Below are 20,380 nucleotides of genomic sequence, written 5' to 3'. Positions count from 1 at the left end.
AATCTAGCAGCCCCAATTCAGACGATTTACACTCCCCTCCACTGTATAAGAAGAGCAGCAGCTGCCCCAAAGTTCACACAAGAACCAAGTTGCAGCTCAAGGGAAGCAAAAGCTAGGAGGAAAAGCTAGGCGCGACAACACCGATCAGACCGGAAGGGAAATGGCTCTCCTCCTCCTTGTGATCATTTCTTTTGTGTCGGCGCCACTCTCCACGACTTTGGCGATGCCACAACACACGTGCAAGTTCGAACTTGCTAGTCTTGCGGCGGTCTCTTGCCAAGATTCTGTGCAGTCTCCTGCAGCTTCGTGCTGCGATGCTCTCCTTTATGCGGTGGATCTGGAGCCCAGTTTTGAGTTAGATATAGGGGTGCTTGTTGCCTATGCGAATTTATGTTGGTACGGAACATTCCATTCGATCTTCCATCCGTGTATCGCTCTTGCCATGGCAAGGATTCCGACTTGGTTGTGGCGTGGCCAACGTACATGAAGGAATTCAATGGTGTTTGCCATGAGGACGGTGCCTCATTTCCTAAGCGCAAAGAGATAAAGAAGTCACTAGACATATTCCCTCTGTTTCAGTTTAGGTTGTTAATTTTATCATCATAATATAAACTATAACACAAAAATTATACCATTTGAAAATAGAACATCTGCCTAGCTGGAAGTTTGGTTATTGTGAAGTGTTGTGTTGACCCCTGCTACTATTAGTTGTGTGTTTTGGCTTGCCTACCACGTTGTTTGCTCATGTCATGTAATCACCCTAATGGACGCCCTGCAGCTTTTGGATGGCCCATTGCCGGTAACCTAGGAATCGATCTCCCGACCTCACACTCCAAACCCGAGCCATTGGCCACTACACCACACACACCAACTGAACATCCAGGCGCAAAACACCATAAGAACACACAGCAGCGCTGAGATTTGGAAAACATTTCTTGAAAATTGCAAGCAGTTTTGAAATGTCGCATCTTTTAAAAAAAAAACTGAAGATGTTTTGTTATTCCAATTTAAAAATAAAACACAAATGCAAATCCCAAACAATTTACAAAAACGCGAACAATTTTTCAAAAATTAATATTTTCTGAAAAACGAACAAACAAGAACATTATTTTAAATTTTGGAATATTTTCTGAGATCACAAATAATTTTAAAAATATAACAAAAATGGTAAACAAGAATATTTTTAAATTCAGCACCAATAAAGTTAAAACAAGAACTTTTTTTAAAGGTGCAAACAAAATTTGTATTGTACGCTTTTTCGGAAATGCGAACAAAATTTGTAACATGGGAATATTTGTTGAAATTGCGAACAAAAATGTTGAAACCGCAAAAAAAATAATTTAAACATGAACGTCTTTTTGAAATGTGTGTTTTTAAAACGAGAACGTTTTTTGAAACTCCTGAACATTTTTCAAAACACGAACAATTTTCTAGAACTGTGAATAAATTTGAAAACAAGGACATTTTTTGAAATTGTGAAAAATTTTTATAAATGATATTTTTTTAAGTCCTGAAGATTTTGGAAATACGAACACTTTTTAAAACGTGAACAAATTTTTAACAGAAGAACATTTTTTTAAAATTTCAAGCAATATTTGAAATTTCCGAACAAAAGAAACAGGGAAAAGAACAAAAGAAAAAAAAGACAAGGAAAAATAGTAAAACGAAAAAGATGCATAAACAGGTTTTTTTTTTAGAAAACCTGGTTCTGGAACCTTCTAAAAAGTTCCCAAAACCGATAAAAAACGGTTGGGAATCTCTGGAAGGTCCCTAAAGCTGGAATCGCGGCAACACTTTAACGGGCCGGGCCAGCTTAGCGCTTCGATCGCCAGGCTGTGCGAAACGTCAATATTTTACGCCTACTGCGTCAAATAGGATATTCCTGCGCGGCATACATGTGGGCCGGGCCAACTATCTGATGTCCGGTTCCTGGAAGATTATAGAACCTTACGAAATCGGTTTTTTTTCTTGTTATTACTTTAGGGTCTTTTCTCCTTTTCTTTTTTTCATTTCATCTTTTAGTTTTCAGTTTTTTCACTTATTTTTTTTAGTTTTTATCTTTCGTTTTTTTTTCAAATTTTGAGAACATTTTGTTCAAATCGGTGAACATTTTCTGAAATTCAAAGATTTTTTTCAAATCTGGGTGAACATGTTTTGAATTCAATTCGTTCATCAAATTCAAAAATGTTCATTTTCTTTAAACAGCGAACAAATTTTAAATTTATGGACATTTTTGAATTTACAAACATTCTTCATGAACATTTTTGAAACCATGAACAGTTTTTGAAATCATGAACATTTTTTAAATTCAGTACTTTTTTAAAACCATGAACATTTTTCTACAGGTACATGATTTTTTTAAAATTGTGAAAATTTTATTTAATTTCACAAACATTTTTTGGGAGCATTTAATAAAAATGCATAAACATTTTTAAAAAATTCATGAACAACTTTTGAATACACGATTATTTTTGAATCCGTGACCATTTATCATTTCCCAAACATTTTTTCAAAATTCGCAACTTTTTTGAAATCCTGAATTACTTAAAAAATATAAAAAAATGAAAACAGAAAAAAGAAAACAATACAAAAAAAATAAAAAATAAAGGAGCATCCGGTCCCGCACATGGGTTAGCCCATGACGGCGCGCGGGGCGGATGGGTACGCGCTTGGAAGATACCCGACGCTTTGTTCGTCGTATAGGAGCTCCCCATGTAGGGGTTATTCGGTTCTATGACTTGGAATGCCACACTTTGCCACACATTTTTGGCAAAGCTTGCCTAATGTTAGTTAACAAAATGAGAGTCACAAATTGCCAAGTCTAAGGGAATCTTGGCACACATTTTATGTGTATGTAACCTGGGGTCCTAATGTCGTTTGCCTAAGGCGTGACTTGAACTAAACACCCATCTAAGTTGGTCAAATTTGCATAAACTTAGGTGTGGCAACCTTTGGAAAACTTAGTTTCAAACCAAACAGCCCCGTACTCCACACTACAATTTGTGCGAACTAGCGGAACATCTTGCCTTCTCAGGCCGACGGCTTCGTGTTATATAGATGGGGCGCACCTCCCATAACAGCGCATACATTCGGTTGAGATTACATACTTGGAGATCAAGAAAAGGAGATAGAGATAAGAAGTTACATGAGATAAACATTATACTCTAACAACCTAACTATCACCTAGGTGCGCATGTCATGTAGATATGTGCCTGTCATGTATGTTTAACACCCTCCCTTAATCACAACTCCATTAAGTTGAGATTATACTTGAAGTTTTCAAAGCGCTTGACAGGCAATGCCTTTGTGAATCCATCTGCAATTTGATCACTGGAATGCACAAAATGAATGCCAAGTTGTTTGTGAGCCATCCTTTCTCTGACAAAATGAAAATCTATCTCAATGTGTTTCGTCCTGACATGAAACACTGGGTTAGCTGAAAGATAGGTGGCACCAAGGTTATCACACCACAAACATGGAGCTTGTTTACTCTTTATACCAAGTTCCTTGAGCATGGATTGAACCCATATGATTTCAGCTGTGGCATTTGCCAAAGTCTTATATTCTGCCTCTGTACTAGATCTGGAGACTGTAGCTTGCTTGCAAGCACACCATGAAATTAAGTTGGATCCAAAGAAAACAGCAAGACCACCAGTAGAGCGTCTATCATCAAGACAGCCTGCCAAATCAGAATCAGAGAATGCACTGACAAGTGTAGAGGATGAATTGCTGAAATTAAGACCCATACTTAATGTGTTGTTGACATATCTAACTATCCGTTTGGCAGCAGTGAGATGAACAGTTGTAGGTGCATGAAGGAACTGACATACTTTGTTGACAGCAAAAGAAATATCAGGCCTAGTAAGAGTAAGATATTGAAGAGCTCCTACCAAGCTTCTGTATTTTGTGCTGTCCTCTTGAGTCAAGAGAGTTCCTTGTGTGAGAGATAATTTATCTGAGCTGGATAGTGGAGTAGGTGTAGGTTTACAACCTTGTAGACCAGCTTTTCTTACCAAGTCAACTGCATACTTTTCTTGGGAGAGATGAAGTCCATCTTTGTGCCTCTTTGCTTCAATCCCAAGAAAATAGTGCAAGTCTCCAAGATCCTTCAAGGCAAAATCTGCACTCAAATATTTCAACAGTCCTGTGATAGCTTCATTAGATGAGCTTGTCACAATAATATCATCAACATATATTAGGACACATATGCATGTATTGGACTTGTTGTATATGAATAGAGAAGTGTCAGATTTTGAAGGAACAAAACCAAGTGTTTGCATTTTGTGACAGAGACGGGAATACCATGCTCTTGGTGCCTGTTTTAAACCATAAAGTGCTTTGTCCAACTTGCAGACATGAGAGGGTGCACTTTTACTTATAAACCCAGGAGGTTGTTTCATGTATATCTCCTCTTCCAGAACACCATGAAGAAATGCGTTCTGAACATCAAGTTGTCTGAGACTCCATCCCCTGGAAACAGCGATAGACAAAACAAGACGGATAGTGGCAGCTTTAACAATTGGACTAAATGTGTCCTCGTAATCTATGCCATACCATTGTTTAAAACCCTTTGCAACGAGCCTAGCTTTGTAGCGATCAATAGTTCCATCAGATTTCCTTTTGATCCTAAATACCCACTTGCAATCAATTAAATTTTTACCTTGTTGTGGGGGAACTAAATGTCAAGTTTTATTTTTCTTGAGTGCCATGTATTCTTCGTTCATAGCATTTTCCCACCTTTCATCACCAAGTGCTTCCTCAAGCGTCTGTGGTTCACCTGTAGAACAAACCATACCATATTTGGTCATGTGTTTATAATTAATGGGATGTATTACCCCATGTTGTAGTCGTGTACGTCATGACGGTGCAGAAGTGGGATCCCCGACCACAGAGAATCCCGGAGCAGAAGCTCCTGTAGCAGAATCTGCTCCCGTTGGATCTTCTGTGGCAGCTTGATCAGGTGCAACATCTTCAGTTGGCGCAGAAGATCCCGGGGCCTCATCATTGGTGGATGATGGCGTATCCGCCTCGAGTCGGACGCCAGTCAGGCGCGCGGACGCGCGCGCAGGTGCGTAGGAGTTCGTGCCAGATCCCGCAGCAGGCCCGGGCCCCGTGTTAGACTGGCGAATTGGGTCGCGCCGCTTGTACGTGACCGGTTGGTCATGGAATCGCGCACCGTCCTGATGAGCCGCGGGCTGCCGCGTGCCAGACGAGGGTTGGCGCGGAGAGGAGCTCGGGCCGCCACCAGTTGAGGCATGACGCGTGACGCGTGGCGCGCGCTGGGCTGGGAATAGCCGCGCGGTCGGCTGGCGCTGTCGCTGGCGCGTCAGCCGGCGCGGATCCCGAGGGAGATCGACTGAACTGCTGCTGCGGAGCCGATCCCGAGGAGGATTTGCCTCCTGGATGCAGACACATGTCATATGGCGCTGCTGGCGCATTTTTTTTCCATAGATTTCTCCATTGTTTTCGCTATTATCTCCTGTAACATCATCAGAAGGCTCATGCACACCATTAGTAGCAGGATTAGTCAACAGTTGGTCATCATAATTCGGACCCCCTTGATCAATAGTGATGAGATGAGTGGGCAGGAGGAGAATTTCTTCTTAGAGGCGAGCACCGGCGTTTGGATGTAAGGTGGCGAATGGAAATTTTGTTTCGTCAAAAACGACGTCACGAGATATATAGACACGGCCAGTGGATATATCTAAACACTTGACACCTTTGTGTTGAGGGCTATACTCTAGAAAAACACATTGCTTTGAGCGAAGCATGAGTTTTCTTTGATTGTATGGGCGAAGATTCGGCCAACAAGCACACCCAAACACGCGAAGAGATTTGTAGTCTGGTTTTGTGTGAAGAATTCTTTCTACCGGAGTTTCATTGTTGATGACTCGACTAGGGAGCATATTAATGATGTGAACAGCGGTAAGAAAAGCCTCATCCCAAAACTTGAGGGGCATGGAGGCCCCTGCCAGGAGAGCTAGCCCGACCTCAACTATGTGTCTGTGCTTTCGTTCAGCAGAGCCGTTCTATTGATGGGCATGAGGGCATGATACATGGTGTGATATGCCAAGTGTTTGGAAGAAGGAGTTTAGTTTTTCATACCCCCCCCCAGTCCGATTGGACTGCAATAATTTTGCTATCAAATTTTTGTTCAACCAAGGCTTGAAAGTTTTGAAAAACTTGAAAGACATCGGATCTCTTTTTGAGGAGGTAAATCCATACAAACTTGCTATAGTCATCTATGAAGCTCACATAATACTCATGTCTACCAACAGAAGTGGGAGCAGGACCCCACACATCAGAGAAGATTAATTGAAGTGGTTTGGTAGAAACACTAGTAGATATGGGATAAGGTAATTGATGACTTTTAGCACATTGACAGGAATCGCAAATAGTTTCGACATTTCGCTCACCAACAAGTGGGAGTTTATTTTTCCTAAGCAATCTTTCAACTAAAGAAAAAGCAGCATGCCCTAATCTATCATGCCACCGTGTTGACGAGACTTTGACAACACCATTGGCTTGTTTATTGAGTCTCCTAAGCTCCGGAATCAACGGGTAAAGCCCTCGAACACATCTACCTCGATAGAGAACCTTCTTCGTGGCCTGGTCCTTGATGAAAAAGAAATATGGATGAAATTCGAGGAAAACATGATTATCAAGGGCAATTCTATGAACGGAGAGGAGACTTTTAGCAGCACTAGGGACATGCAAATTTTTCTTGAGATGAATTGAACGGTGAGGGGTACGAAAAGTAGAATGACCAATGTGACAAATCTGCATACCTTCTCCACTTGCCGTGTGGATGTGATCTTTGCCACGGTACTTTTCTTTCATGGTGACCTTCTCAAGCTCATTGGTGATGTGATTGGTGGCGCTGCTATCAACGTACCAATTTGTGTCGATGTCGTAGGATCCATTAGCCGCAGCAGCCACTTTTTCTTCATCTTGGGAGTCATCGTCATCTTCATCATAACGGTACCAGCAATCCTTCGCGGTGTTCCCTGGCTTACCACAAATTTGGTAGCAAGGCATCTCTGGTCGGGCCCGAGTTGGACCGCCGCCACGACGACTGCGGGATGCACCGGTGTCGGTGTCAAAACCGGCGGATCTCGGGTAGGGGGTCCCGAACTGTGTGTCTAGGCCGGATGGTAACAGGAGGCAGGGAACACGATGTTTTACCCAGGTTCGGGCCCTCTTGATGGAGGTAAAACCCTACGTCCTGCTTGATTAATATTGATGATATGGGTAGTACAAGAGTAGATCTACCACGAGATCAAGGAGGCTAAACCCTAGAAGCTAGCCTATGGTATGATTGTTGTGTATGGAGTTGATTGCCTACGGACTACAACCCTCCGGTTTATATAGACACCGGATAGGGTTAGGATTACATAGAGTCGGTTACAATGGTAGGAGATCTTGAATATCCGCATCGCCAACCTTGCCTTCCACGCCAAGGAAAGTCCCATCCGGACACGGGACAAAGTCTTCAATCTTGTATCTTCATAGTCCAGGAGTCCGGCTGAAGGTATAGTCCGGCTACCCGAACACCCCCTAATCCAGGACTCCCTCAGTAGCCCATGAACCAGGCTTCAATGACGACGAGTCCGGCGCGCAAATTGTCTTCGGCATTGCAAGGCGGGTTCCTCCTCCAAGTCCTTCATAGAAGATTGTAAACACCGATAGTAGTGTCCGGTTCTGCAAAATAAGCTTCCACATATTGCCATAGAGAGAATAATATTGACACAAATCAAATCTGCCGACGTATTCCGCAGTGCGTCATCACACTACGGCCAAGTCCTTTACTCGAATCGTTTTTACTTTTCCACCTCAGCATGTTTTGCGAGGCGGTTTCCTTGGCACGTCTTGTCAAAGCAGAGATCGTGTGCCCCCTTTACGGGATTCTCCTCAATACGGACGTGGGTAACCCCACCGCGCCATTTATCATGGCGCTTGGGAGGCAAGCGAGTTTTACTAGGCAGGTGGGGACGCACAACCGCATCCGCCCATATAAGGGGACAAGGATCCACCTTTTTACCTACGCCTTCTTCCTCCACTGCCTATCCATCTCCTGCGCACCCGAGCTCCAGCGCCCAAGCCCGCACTTCCCACCTCAACCTTCTCCAGCAATGTCCGGAGCGGGAGGCAAGTGGATGGTCTCCTCCGTCACGGAGGGCAAAGTCAAGAAGCTAAGGAAGGCCGGATACTTGTCCAAGGACATCGCGCACCGGCTTCCCGAAGAGGGGCAGCTTCTCCCCACCCCAAGGCCCCATGAGAGGGTAGTATTCCTTCCCCGCTTCCTCCTTGGACTGGGTTTTCCACTCCACCCATTTGTCCGGGGGCTCATGTTCTACTACGGCCTGGATTTCCACGATCTGGCTCCGAACTTCATCCTCAACATCTCGGGGTTTATCGTCGTGTGCGAGGCTTTTCTCCGCGTTCGCCCTCATTTCGGCCTCTGGCTCAAGACCTTCAACGTCAAGCCCAAGGTGGTGCGCGGCAGCCAGGCGGAGTGCGGAGGCGCCATGGCAGGCAAGATGGCCAACGTCCTATGGTTCGAGGGCTCTTTTGTTGGAGATCCTAAAGGGGTGGCAATCCGGGTGGTTTTACATCACCGAGCCATGCAATCCGAACTATATCGCAGCCCCCGAGTTCCGATCCGGGCCCCCCACGCGGCTTATGTCCTGGAAAGAGACGGGCCTGTCGTGGGGTGACGAAAAAGAGGTGACCGGATTGCAAACATGCATCCAGTCCCTGGTGAACAAGCCAATCCGGCTAGTTAATGTAATCCAGGTTATGCTCGTCCACCGGATCCTCCCGTGCCAATAACGGGATATTAATCTGTGGGAGTTCGACCTGGTGCAGCACCAAACCCTTAGCAGGCTCTTCGACACGACGTACGAAGATGCCTGGAAGGTGCTATTCAAGGGCGCCGAGGCTCCCGCATCCGCTTCCGAGGACCGTGGATACATCTCACAGTGTCACGCTAGCGAGGTATGCCATCTACACCTTTTACAGGATGTTAAGCTTTTTTCATAGTTTGACTCTATGCGGGATCTAAACTCCCTTACCTTTGACAGGCTTGGCGGGCTATATCCGGACCGATTAACTGTCCGGCTCCGCTGCCCGAAGACCCAGCACCTGCTCTCCTAGTGAAGCTGCTGGTTCTGGCACCTTATGTGGTGCCGGAGAAGAAGGCCAAGAAGAAGAAGGCCACGGGGACTCGAAAGAGTTCCCGGCATATGGTGGTGTCGGACTCGTCGTCCGACGAGTCCGAGACGCACTCCTCCCGTGAAGACGAAGAGGAGGAAGAAGAAACCTCTCCCCCTCCAGCGAGGGGAGGAAAGAAGAGTAAGGCCGCCCCAGTAGGGGAGGCCGAAGGGTCCAAGAAGAGGAAAACCCCTCCGCCGGACTACGCCCCCGACGCCGACGAGGACGAAGAGGAGTGGCCGGACAGGGCCAGGCGTCCGGCGAAATCGTAAGTGTTCGGATACCAGAGTAACTCATGATATTCCTTTTGTTGCACAGCTTTCCCTAATGTCGAATATAATTATGCAGTCCGCCCCGGGCCGAATTTGATGAATCACCGGGTGGCTCCCTGGACTCATCCGGACGTGAACTCAGCTCCGTCCACTGTCTCCCCCCGCACTGCAAACGACGCCAAAGTGGCGTCGCGACAAACTCCGGGGCAGGAGGAGGTGGTCCTGGAGGAGCCGCAAGGCACCCTCCCAGACTCTAGGAGTGAAGGGGACAAGGCCCCCCAGGGCTCCAAGTCCGGCTTTGAGCCGGACACCGTGCCGGAATCTTCAACAGTTCCGGACCACAGTGGGCGAACTCCTTCTAAGAGGAGCGAGCCTTCTAAGCCGGCGGCCTACGTCCAACCGGAGGTGCCGGACAATCTGCTGGAGGTGCTTGACGGCGCCTCCATCGACGAGGGGCACCGTACTATTATGAGTACGGTGATCCAGAGGGTTCAGTCCGCCAAGAGCGAACTGACTGAAGCTTGCGCTAGCCTTCTGACAGGCTTCGAGGTAAGTAAAAAATATGTAAGAATATAACCGCATAGACAGTAGCCCCTGATGCTCTGTTTGGCGTTCGGAAAGAAAAGCCGAATAGAGGATCTATTAAATTTCGCAGGAGTCTAACAACAAAGAGTCAATATGCGTATGCAGGCTTCGTTGCTAGCCACCGCCACACTGACTGCGGAGGTGGGTGCCCTGAGACAGGGACTCGAGCGGACCGAGCAAGAGCTCGGCCTTGCCAAGCGGCAGCTCGAGGAGAAAGAAGGTAAGAAATACCTTACAGAAAAAAGTGCCTATAGAGAGGCGTGATTGCAAAAAATAACAGGATTGTACTGCTTATTGTAGGGGCCACGACTGAGGTGGCGACCCTCAAGCAGGCGCTGTCCGGGGCCGAAAAGAAAGCGGCCGCGGAGCGCACCGAGCGAGACAAACTTGAGGCCCGTGTCGGCGAGGTGCGGCAAGGGCTTCAGGCTCTCATGAAGAAACATGAGATTCTGGAGCTTGAGTCAAAGACGCAAGCGTCCGAGCTCGCGGCGGCCCTTGAGACTGCTAAGTCTGCCAAGGCCGAAGCCCAAAAGGCCCTCCAAGAGTTGGAGGAGGTGAAAAAGATAGCAGCGGGTAAGGCATTATTTATGCAAAGCAGAAATATAAAAGTAAACTACTTGTTACTTACCCGAATCCGGAGCTCTCCAGGGGCATTCGCAGATCTTCCCCGCAGCGTATCCGCCGCCGCCACATTCTACCGAGCTGAAGAGGGCAGCTCGACGGAGAAGGTGTTCTGGTCTCAGTATGCTGAGGCCGGACACCATGTTCCCTTGAGCGACCAGCTGAAACAGCTGGTCGAGCTCCACAAGGCGGCCGAACAGGCCATGAAGGGCTTCATAGTTCGGCTGTGGCCCAGAGAGGCCCTGCCTGGAAGCTACTTCGGGCTGGTGCGGTGGCTGGTGGAGGCCTGTCCAAGGCTCGAGGTCATCAAGCGCTCTGTCTGCATTGAAGGTGCCCGTAGGGCCCTTACCCGTGCAAAGGTGCACTGGGGTAAGCTAGACGGTGAAAAGCTTGTGAGGGACGGGCCGCCGCCGGGGAAGGAGCATCGCAAGCCCAAGAACTACTACAAGGATGTTCTTGCGGGTGCCCGCCTTGTGGCGGATGAATGTACAAGGATGTAATTTTTGAATAAACTCGCTCGTTTTTATCCTGTGCGCTGAAAACTTGTTCATAGGCGCTTAAGCAATGCTTGTTGAATTTAAAATATTATTTTCTGTGCGGCCGTTTATCAAAAAATTGAGAGATGGCTAGTCGTCGGCTTCTGCCCCCATGCCACTAGTGCTGGGGTGTTCGGGATAAACCTGAGCACTATTTTTCCCATAGTTGGGTCCTTCGAGGGAGGCGCTCAGCACAATGAACCAGGCAATCGGACTATAATGCTTGAACACTCTCACTTAGCCATAGAACTTTGTAATTTTAAATTTCGGCGAAGCCTCTAGTTCGGAAGACCGAGTTCGGGGCGCTATCCACGCCTTAGCCGGACAAATCCGGCTCTTCGCTCGAAGCGGCATAAGTCTTTAGGGACTCGAAAAACCTCTCGAACAGCGACCGGCCTCTCGCCTCATCATGACAGTCAGTTTTAGCTTTCTCCACTGAGGTGCTTAACCCAGCTCAACCGGGGCACAATCGCAGTGGTTCTCCTAGTGCTACCTTAGCCGATATAGCGGAACGTAAGGCACCAAAATATAGGAGCCGGGCAAACCCAACTATTGATCCAAATCATGATTCGGAGCCGATGCATATAGTGCTATAAGTTCGGGGTGCCACACTTGTGAAAGTGTACGGACTTCTCACACAATATTAAAGGGTACTGAAGCCCCTGGCGTATTTGCCGTACCACCGTGTATGGGTGCAACATGTCATTAATGAACATATATATGAAAAGAGGATAATGCAAAAAATAGACAAAAAGCTATGCATTGTTTATAGAGAGGCTATTTATCAAAGCCGAACGATACAAATAGTGCGGTAAGCAAAAGATATTGGACTATTCAGTATGTCCTGACCAGGGGCAGGCCGCGGAATTGTATTTAAAACAGGTATACCGCTCGTAACAGAGACCACCTGGGAGTTCCATAATGCGGCATGGCTTGTCTGCCTCCCTGGATCTTGCATCGTTTGTGCGGCAGTCGAATTGCCGAACAGGTCGTCCGAAGTATGGAGTCCTGAAAGTAAGAAAAAAATTAAAAAAGAATACGGCAGCCCCTAGTACGTTTTAAGCCATATTTTGGGCATGCCGTTATTGTGCCCCTTCCCCTGTGCCCATGGTATTTCAAGGGCGTAGTTATGTATGCGAGGTACTGGTTTCGCTATGTCGCGAAAGCTGGGGTTGGGGCTGCATTGCTACGCTTGCTCAGAGTGTGCCAGGCGGTCCTGCTGTGGGTTACTCCAGGCGCGCTTGGCAGTGTCTGGCTTTTTAATAGCCGGACTGGAGAATTGCCTGAGAAGGCTACTTTGTACCTCTGCTGCGAGAGCCGCCGTATGCTCCTCCGTACGGAGGGAGCGTTCGGTGTTTCCGTTGACCGTAATTACTCCTCGAGGGCCTGGCATCTTGAGCTTGAGATATGCATAGTGCGGCACCGCATTGAACTTTGCGAATGCGGTTCGTCCGAGCAGGGCGTGATAGCCACTGCGAAACGGGACTATATCGAAGATTAACTCTTCGCTTCGGAAATTGTCCGGAGATCCAAAGACCACGTCAAGTGTTACTGAGCCTGTACAGTTGGCTTCTACACCTGGTATAACGCCTTTAAAGGTCGTTCTTGTGGGCTTAATCCTTGAGGGATCTATGCCCATTTTCTGCACTGTATCCTGATAAAGCAGGTTCAGGCTATTGCCGCCGTCCATGAGGACTCTTGTGAGATGAAATCCGTCGATGATTGGGTCGAGAACCAATGCGGCGAAGCCGCCATGACGGATGCTAGTGGGATGGTCCCTTCGATCAAAAGTGATCGGGCAGGAGGACCATGGGTTGAACTTTGGGGCGACTGGCTCCATCGCGTATACGTCCCGTAGCGCACACTTCCGCTCCCGCTTGGGAATGTGGGTTGCGTATATCATGTTCACCGTCCGCACTTGTGGGGGAAAGCCCTTCTATCCATTGTTGTTCGGCGGCTTGGGCTCCTCGTCGTCGCTGTGCAACCCCTTGTCTCTGTTTTCGGCCCTTAACTTGCCTGCCTGCTTGAACACCCAACAATCCCCGTTAGTGTGATTGGCTGGCCTTTCGGGGGTGCCATGTATCTGGCACAAGCGATCGAGTATTCGGTCCAAACTGGACGGGCCCTGAGTATTCTTTTTGAATGGCTTTTTCCGCTAACCGGATTTATAGCCTTTGAATCCGGCATTGACTGCCGTGTCTTCATTGCTGTCACTGTTAACGCGGCGTTTTTGCTTATTCCGACGTGTCCTGCCACTTTTGTCCTTGGTATCCGAATTACCAGGGTTCTTTGATAAGTTGTTACTGCGAGCTAGCCAACTGTCTTCTCCCGCGCAAAAGCGGGTCATGAGTGTCGTGAGGGCTGCCATGGATTTTGGCTTTTCCTGTCCCAGGTGCCGGGCAAGCCACTCGTCGCGGATGTTATGCTTGAAGGCTGCTAGGGCCTCTGCGTCCGGATAGTCGACTATCTGATTTTTCTTTGTTAGGAACCGTGTCCAGAATTGTCTGGCCGATTCTTCTGGCTGCTGAATTATGTGGCTTAAGTCGTCGGCATCCGGCGGTCGCACGTAAGTGCCCTGGAAGTTGTCGAGGAATGCGGCTTCGAGGTCCTCCCAAGAACCGATTGAGTCTGCTGGCAAGCTGTTAAGCCAATGCCGGGCCGGTCCTTTAAGTTTGAGCGGGAGGTATTTGATGGCGTGTAGATCATCGTCGTGTGCCATGTGGATGTGAAGGAGATAATCCTCGATCCATACCGCCGGGTCTGTTGTGCCATCGTATGATTTGATGTTTACGGGTTTGAAACCCTCTGGGATTTTATGATCCATTACTTCATTCGTGAAGCATAGCGGGTGTGCGGCGCCTCTGTAGTGGGCTATATCACGACGCAGCTCGGAAGAGCTATGTCTGTTGTGTTCGGCCCGGCCGGATTTGTTGTATCCGGAGTGAGGATCATTGTCACATGCCGTAGGGCGCCTGCGCGATCCGTAGATCGATCTTATTTGTCTTGTCTTATCCTCCAGTATGTCTCGCAGGTTGGGCGCGTTTTCCCGTGCCTTAGTTGAGTGGCGTCAGGGCATGGCTTGGGTGGAGGGCCGAGAGGCCTCTCTGTCGCGGCCGCGAGGTGGCTGGTCTGCCATGTCATGCGCTGGTGATGTAGGTGCTTCCTCCTCTGATCGGGGTAGCGGCCTGCGCTTCGGGCAACTCTTGGAGGGGCGTTCGAGTTCATACTCTTCGGCCGCAAGGACTTCAGTCCATCTATCAGCTAGCAAATCTTGGGTAGCTTTAAGCTGTTGCTGCTTTTTCTTGAGGCTGCTTGCCATGGCTAAAAGCCTGCGTTTAAAACGCTCTTGTTCGGCGGGGTCTGATGGTATGACAAATTCGTCGTCATCGAGGCTTGCCTCGTCTTCGGAGGGAGGCGTATAGTTATCATCCTCGACCTCTCGGTCTGCCGCTCTCTCATGAGGGCTGGCTTCTCCATCTTCCTGTGCCGAATCTTGCTAAGGTGGGTGTTCTTCGGCGCTATCCGGGGTAGTATTATCTCCCGTGCCGGAATCACCGTTTTTGCTTTGGCGGGATTTAGAGCGGCGCCGCTGACGCCGGCGCTTTGGCTGTTTCTTGGGGGCGTCATCCCCCACTGTTCCATCGCCATCTCCATCTTTTGGAGTATCCACCATATATATGTCATATGATGAGGTGGCCTTCCAGCGCCCTACATGTGCTGGTTCCTGTTTGTCTCCTACATCGTCGTCCATGCCGTCGATGTCTTCGAAGCTGAAGTCAAGCATGTCGGTTAGATCGTCGACAGTGGCTACAAAGTGGGTGGTGGGTGGGCTTTGAATTTCCTCATCGTCCATATTCCACCCTTGCTGACCGTAGTCCGGCCAGGGCTCTCCTGATAAAGAGAGAGACTTAAGAGAATTCAGGATGTCGCCAAAAGGCGAATGCTGAAAGATGTCTGCGACGGTGAACTCCATTATCGGCGCCCAATCGGATTCGGTTGGCAGGGGCGCGGGGGGTTCGGAGTTCGGAGAGTAATCCGGCTCCTCGGAGTCACGGGCCATGCGGAGTGCGGGGCTGGAGTTCGGCTCGATCGCCTCTGAGATCGCAGCCCCTGAGGCAGCGTCCAACCGCTGATCCTCGATCGGCGCAGTAGGCTTCGAATCAATGGTCAAAACCAATGCGTGTGCGGCCTCCAAGGCACTGTTCGGCGGCAGAGCTATATCATGCCCATCGAGACAGTGTGGCGCGCTTGGCTGTGGCTCGAATCCGTCGAAGATCAAGTCCCCGTGGATGTCAGCCGTGTAGTTTAGGCTTCCAAACCTGACCTGATGGCCAGGGGTGTAGCTTTCAATCTGCTCAAAGTGGCCAAGCGAATTGGCCTGTAGAGCGAAGCCGCCGAAGATGAAGATCTGTCCGGGGAGCAAAGTCTCACCCTGGACCGCATCGTTGTTGATGATCAAAGGAGCCATCGGGCCTAAAGGCGACGACACAGAGGAACTCTCAATGAAAGCACCAATGTCGGTGTCAAAACCGGCGGATCTCGGGTAGGGGGTCCCGAACTATGCGTCTAGGCCGGATGGTAACAGGAGGCAGGGAACACGATGTTTTACCCAGGTTCGGGCCCTCTTGATGGAGGTAAAACCCTACGTCCTGCTTGATTAATATTGATGATATGGGTAGTACAAGAGTAGATCTACCACGAGATCAAGGAGGCTAAACCCTAGAAGCTAGCCTATGGTATGATTGTTGTGTATGGAGTTGATTGCCTACGGACTACAACCCTCCGGTTTATATAGACACCGGATAGGGTTAGGGTTACATAGAGTCGGTTACAATGGTAGGAGATCTTGAATATCCGCATCGCCAAGCTTGTCTTCTACACCAAGGAAAGTCCCATTCGGACACGGGACGAAGTCTTCAATCTTGTATCTTCATAGTCCAGGAGTCCGGCTGAAGGTATAGTTCGGCTACCCGAACACCCCCTAATCCAGGACTCCCTCAACCGGAGCGGCCGTTGCCGCCGCCGCTGTTGCCGCCACCACCGTCTCCTCCAGATTGCCCCTTGGCGCGAGAAGAGCCACGGCCACGTGATCCACCACCACGACCACGCACCGCGGCGTTGGCAGAGGAGCGGAAGCCGCCGCTACTCGAGTGATTGAACTGGGCCATGCGCTGATCGAAGTTGCTGAGCATGGCGTAGAGCTCGTCGAGGGAGACTGGCATGACGCATGCATCGAGGGCAGAGACGAGGGGCTGGTAGTCGACGTCGAGTCCGTGGATGATGTAGGAGATGAGCTCGTCGTCTTCGATGGCCTTCCTCGCGGCGGCAAGCTCATCGGCGAGGCCACGAAGAGAGGCGAAGTAGGCGGCAACCATCTGGTTGCCCTTCTGCGCGTTGATGAGCAACGTCCTGATGTTGTTCACACGGCTGTCCAGAGCACGTCCGCCGTGGTGACCATGGTCACCATGATAAGTACCTCCTTGGAGAGGGTGCTGAGCAAGTAGCCCAACACCTGCTGATCCTCCCAGACCCAGATTGGGTGGAGAGGGTTGGGCTCAGTGCTTTCTTTGCCATCCTTGTCCTTGGTGACATGAAGCCTGGCCGGCTCCGGTGTGGTGCCGTCGACGTAGCCGAAGACAACGGCGCCGCGCAGGTGGGGAGTGACCTGCGTGCGCCAGAGCACGTAGTTCGTGCGTGTTAGCTTCTCGGTGACCTGCCCATTGAGGGTAGCCTGGGAAGCGCCGGAGGAGGAGGAAGACATGGCTAGGCTCGTGTAGATGGGATCTCAATAGATGGGAAGAGATGGGGATCTGATTACCATGTGCGAACTAGCGGAACGTCTTGCCTTCTCAGGCTGACGGCTTCGTGTTATATAGATGGGGCGCACCTCCCATAACAGTGCATACATTCGGTTGAGATTACATACTTGGAGATCAAGAAAAGGAGATAGAGATAAGAAGTTACATGAGATAAACATTATACTCTAACAACCTAACTTATGGAGAGATATAGGGAGCATAAGAAGGACTTGCATATGGTGTTCATTGACTTGGAGAAGGCCTATGATAAGATACCGCGGAATGTCATGTGGTGGGCCTTGGAGAAACACAAAGTCCCAGCAAAGTACATTACCCTCATCAAGGACATGTACAATAATGTTGTGACAAGTGTTCGAACAAGTGATGTCGACACCGATGACTTCCCGATTAAGATAGGACTGCATCAGGGGTCAGCTTTGAGCCCTTATCTTTTTGCATTGGTGATGGATAAGGTCACAAGGGGTATACAAGGAGATATCCCATGGTGTTCTCTTTGCGGATGATGTGGTGCTAGTTGACGATAGTCGTACGGGGGTAAATAGTTAGAGTTATGGAGACAAACCTTGGAATCGAAAGGGCTTAGGCTTAGTAGAACTAAAACCGAATATATGATGTGCGGTTTCAGTACTACTAGCTGTGAGGAGGAGGAGGTTAGCCTTGATGGCCAGGTGGTACCTCGGAAGGACACCTTTCAGTATTTGGGGTCAATGTTGCAGGAGGATGGGGGTATTGATGAAGATGTGAACCATCGAATCAAAGCTGGATGGATGAAGTGGCGCCAAGCTTCTGGCATTCTCTGTGACAAGAGAGTGCCACAAAAGCTAAAAGGCAAGTTCTACAGGACGGCGGTTCGACCCGCAATGTTGTATGGCGCGGAGTGTTGGCCGACTAAAAGGCGACATGTTCAACAGTTAGGTGTGGCGGAGATGCGTATGTTGAGATGGATGTGTGGCCACACGAGGAAGGATCGAGTCCGGAATGATGATATACGAGATAGAGTTGGGGTAGCACCAATTGAGGAGAAGCTTGTCCAACATCGTTTGAGATGGTTTGGGCATATTCAGCGCAGGCCTCCAGAAGCTCCAGTGCATAGCGGACGGCTAAAGCGTGCGGAGAATGTCAAGAGAGGGCGGGGTCGACCGATTTTGACATGGGAGGAGTCCGTTAAGAGAGACCTGAAGGATTGGATTATCGACAAAGAGCTAGCTATGGACAGGGGTGCGTGGAAGCTTGCTATCCATGTGCCAGAGCCATGAGTTGGTTGCGAGATCTTATGGGTTTCACCTCTAGCCTACCCCAACTTGTTTGAGACTAAAGGCTTTGTTGTTGTTGTTGTTGTTGTAACCTAACTATCTCCTAGGTGCGCCTGTCATGTAGATATGTGCCTGTCATGTATGTTTAACACAATTATTATTTTCCTACTTTATGTCTATTCTCTTATGTTCCTATGATGCGGCTATGGCCCCGTCGTCGCTAGGCCACTGTTCTCACTAGTAGTATTTCCTGCGACCGTGAAGTTGGGACTCTACGCCAGCTGTGGCAGCTGCTACCAAATCACCTGCAATTAGGCAGTGTGCAACAAGGAGGGCGTCATGGCGACATTCATAGCATCCACAATGTCTAGAGGCATACTTGCCTCTAAACTGGGACCCATGGACCTGCTTCTAATCTTAGCTGAAAACGACCCAATGTGTAGCCTCTAATTTTAGTGTCAAAGCTGGACCTATAATCAAATAATACATGCAACCTTTATCAATCAACCCACAACTTTCTCCTACAACTAATTGGCTGACTGGTGGGGACACTAGAATATTTTATTCGGCAAGAAGAGTTAGAGGCAGCCGCTACGCTTGGAGGCAACGCCAAGCTTTTTTTGCCTTAGAGGCTGACAATGAAGTGTATAGAGGCAACCGCTATAGCCTTGGATGCAGCTTTAGAGGCAGCAAAAGCTCACATTGTGGTTGCCTTCACGAGCCTCTGCCACGAAGGTCCGTGCGACAAGAACAATGTACTCCTGTTCAACGGGCACACCTTCTCGGCCATGCCTAGCCGGCCTAGGAGGCAGAGCTGCAGGAGATCCGAACTATCACGATCAAACAAGAACCGTACGTCCATCGGGCCCCTCTCTTTAATATATTTCATAAACTAACAAATTACTTCGTCTGTTTCAGGGTGGACTATAGGTACCCCCCCAACCTTAATTGCATACCTAATCGACCCTAGTGCGATAGTGGAGGAGTTCACTATTATGTTGTTGTATGTACTAGGGAAAGGGTGACCGTTAGTCTCCTTCAGGGATGCATTTAGCGATAGGATAAGCGGCACAACTCGGAGCTATGTAGAAGTCTGAGGGGGGGCCTGCCCTCCCTTTGATCCATAACAAACTAACCATAGTTCAAAATTCAAAACTCTGACACTTATTTTTAATCGGAGGGAGTAGTAATCTCCCTGCAACTTTTGGTAGGCCCATCCATATACTCACAAGGCCACAAGCCCATCTGTGCATCATCACGATTCATGAGCACTAAACCAACAGGCTCGGTTGCTTCACCTCTCTTTTCCCCAACCATGCTCGGGCACGATTGATCATCTCCGCCGCCGCACTGCCTCAATGCCGATGCTAATGAGAAGCTCGCCTCTGATCCGTGTGTGACGTTGTTTAACATCCCGAAGCCGAGGAGGTTAGGAGGGGGACAAGAGCGTGCCTGAGATGGTCGTCTTCGGCTCTTCGCCACTGGCTAGTGGTCGTCGATGTTGGTCGGCCACCTCCACATTGTCGGCCGGCCCCCATACGAATTTGGCTACTTGATTTTGGAAGTGCCCTCTACCCAGCTCAATTACAACCTTAAACTACTGGATCCCAGTATGCAGTGTTGCATGTACGCTAGTATGAGTAATTTTGGGGTGACACTAAATTTTGGAATATCTTCTTGTTCCCCTCTATGAGTTTGATTAGTAATTTAGCATTTAGTATGACTATTCATTTGATCCAATTGATGATTTATTGTTGCTAACATAACATCACAAAATTGTTCTTCTACATATTACCCCATTTAGTGGAACTTATATAAAAATAGCAGATTTTTGGAGACTTTTAACACAGTTTTACCCCAATTTTGCATTTTCCTTGTTCATGTTAGATATGATTGGCATGTTGCGTCAATGATTTGTAAAGATTGGAGGGCATCATTGACGATCATGTCCATACTTCTCTTGTCCCTTTATTTGTTGGCGAACACAGCAATTTCAAAAATTTCCTACGCACAAGCAAGATCATAGTGATGCCTAGCAACGAGAGGGTAAGAGTGTTGTCCATGTACCCTCGTAGACCGTA

General features: G+C 48.5%; 1 pseudogene; it reads right to left on the bottom strand.

The window, feature by feature from the left end:
- Positions 1 to 16,400: 16,400 nt before the first annotated feature.
- On the bottom strand, positions 16,401 to 16,539 carry LOC119290326 (annotated as a pseudogene).
- Between the last annotated feature and the right edge of the window lie 3,841 nt (positions 16,540 to 20,380).

Source organism: Triticum dicoccoides, chromosome 4A, assembly GCF_002162155.2.
Source record: "Triticum dicoccoides isolate Atlit2015 ecotype Zavitan chromosome 4A, WEW_v2.0, whole genome shotgun sequence".
Taxonomy (NCBI): Eukaryota; Viridiplantae; Streptophyta; class Magnoliopsida; order Poales; family Poaceae; genus Triticum; species Triticum dicoccoides.
This window is presented reverse-complemented; position numbering and strand designations above follow the sequence as displayed.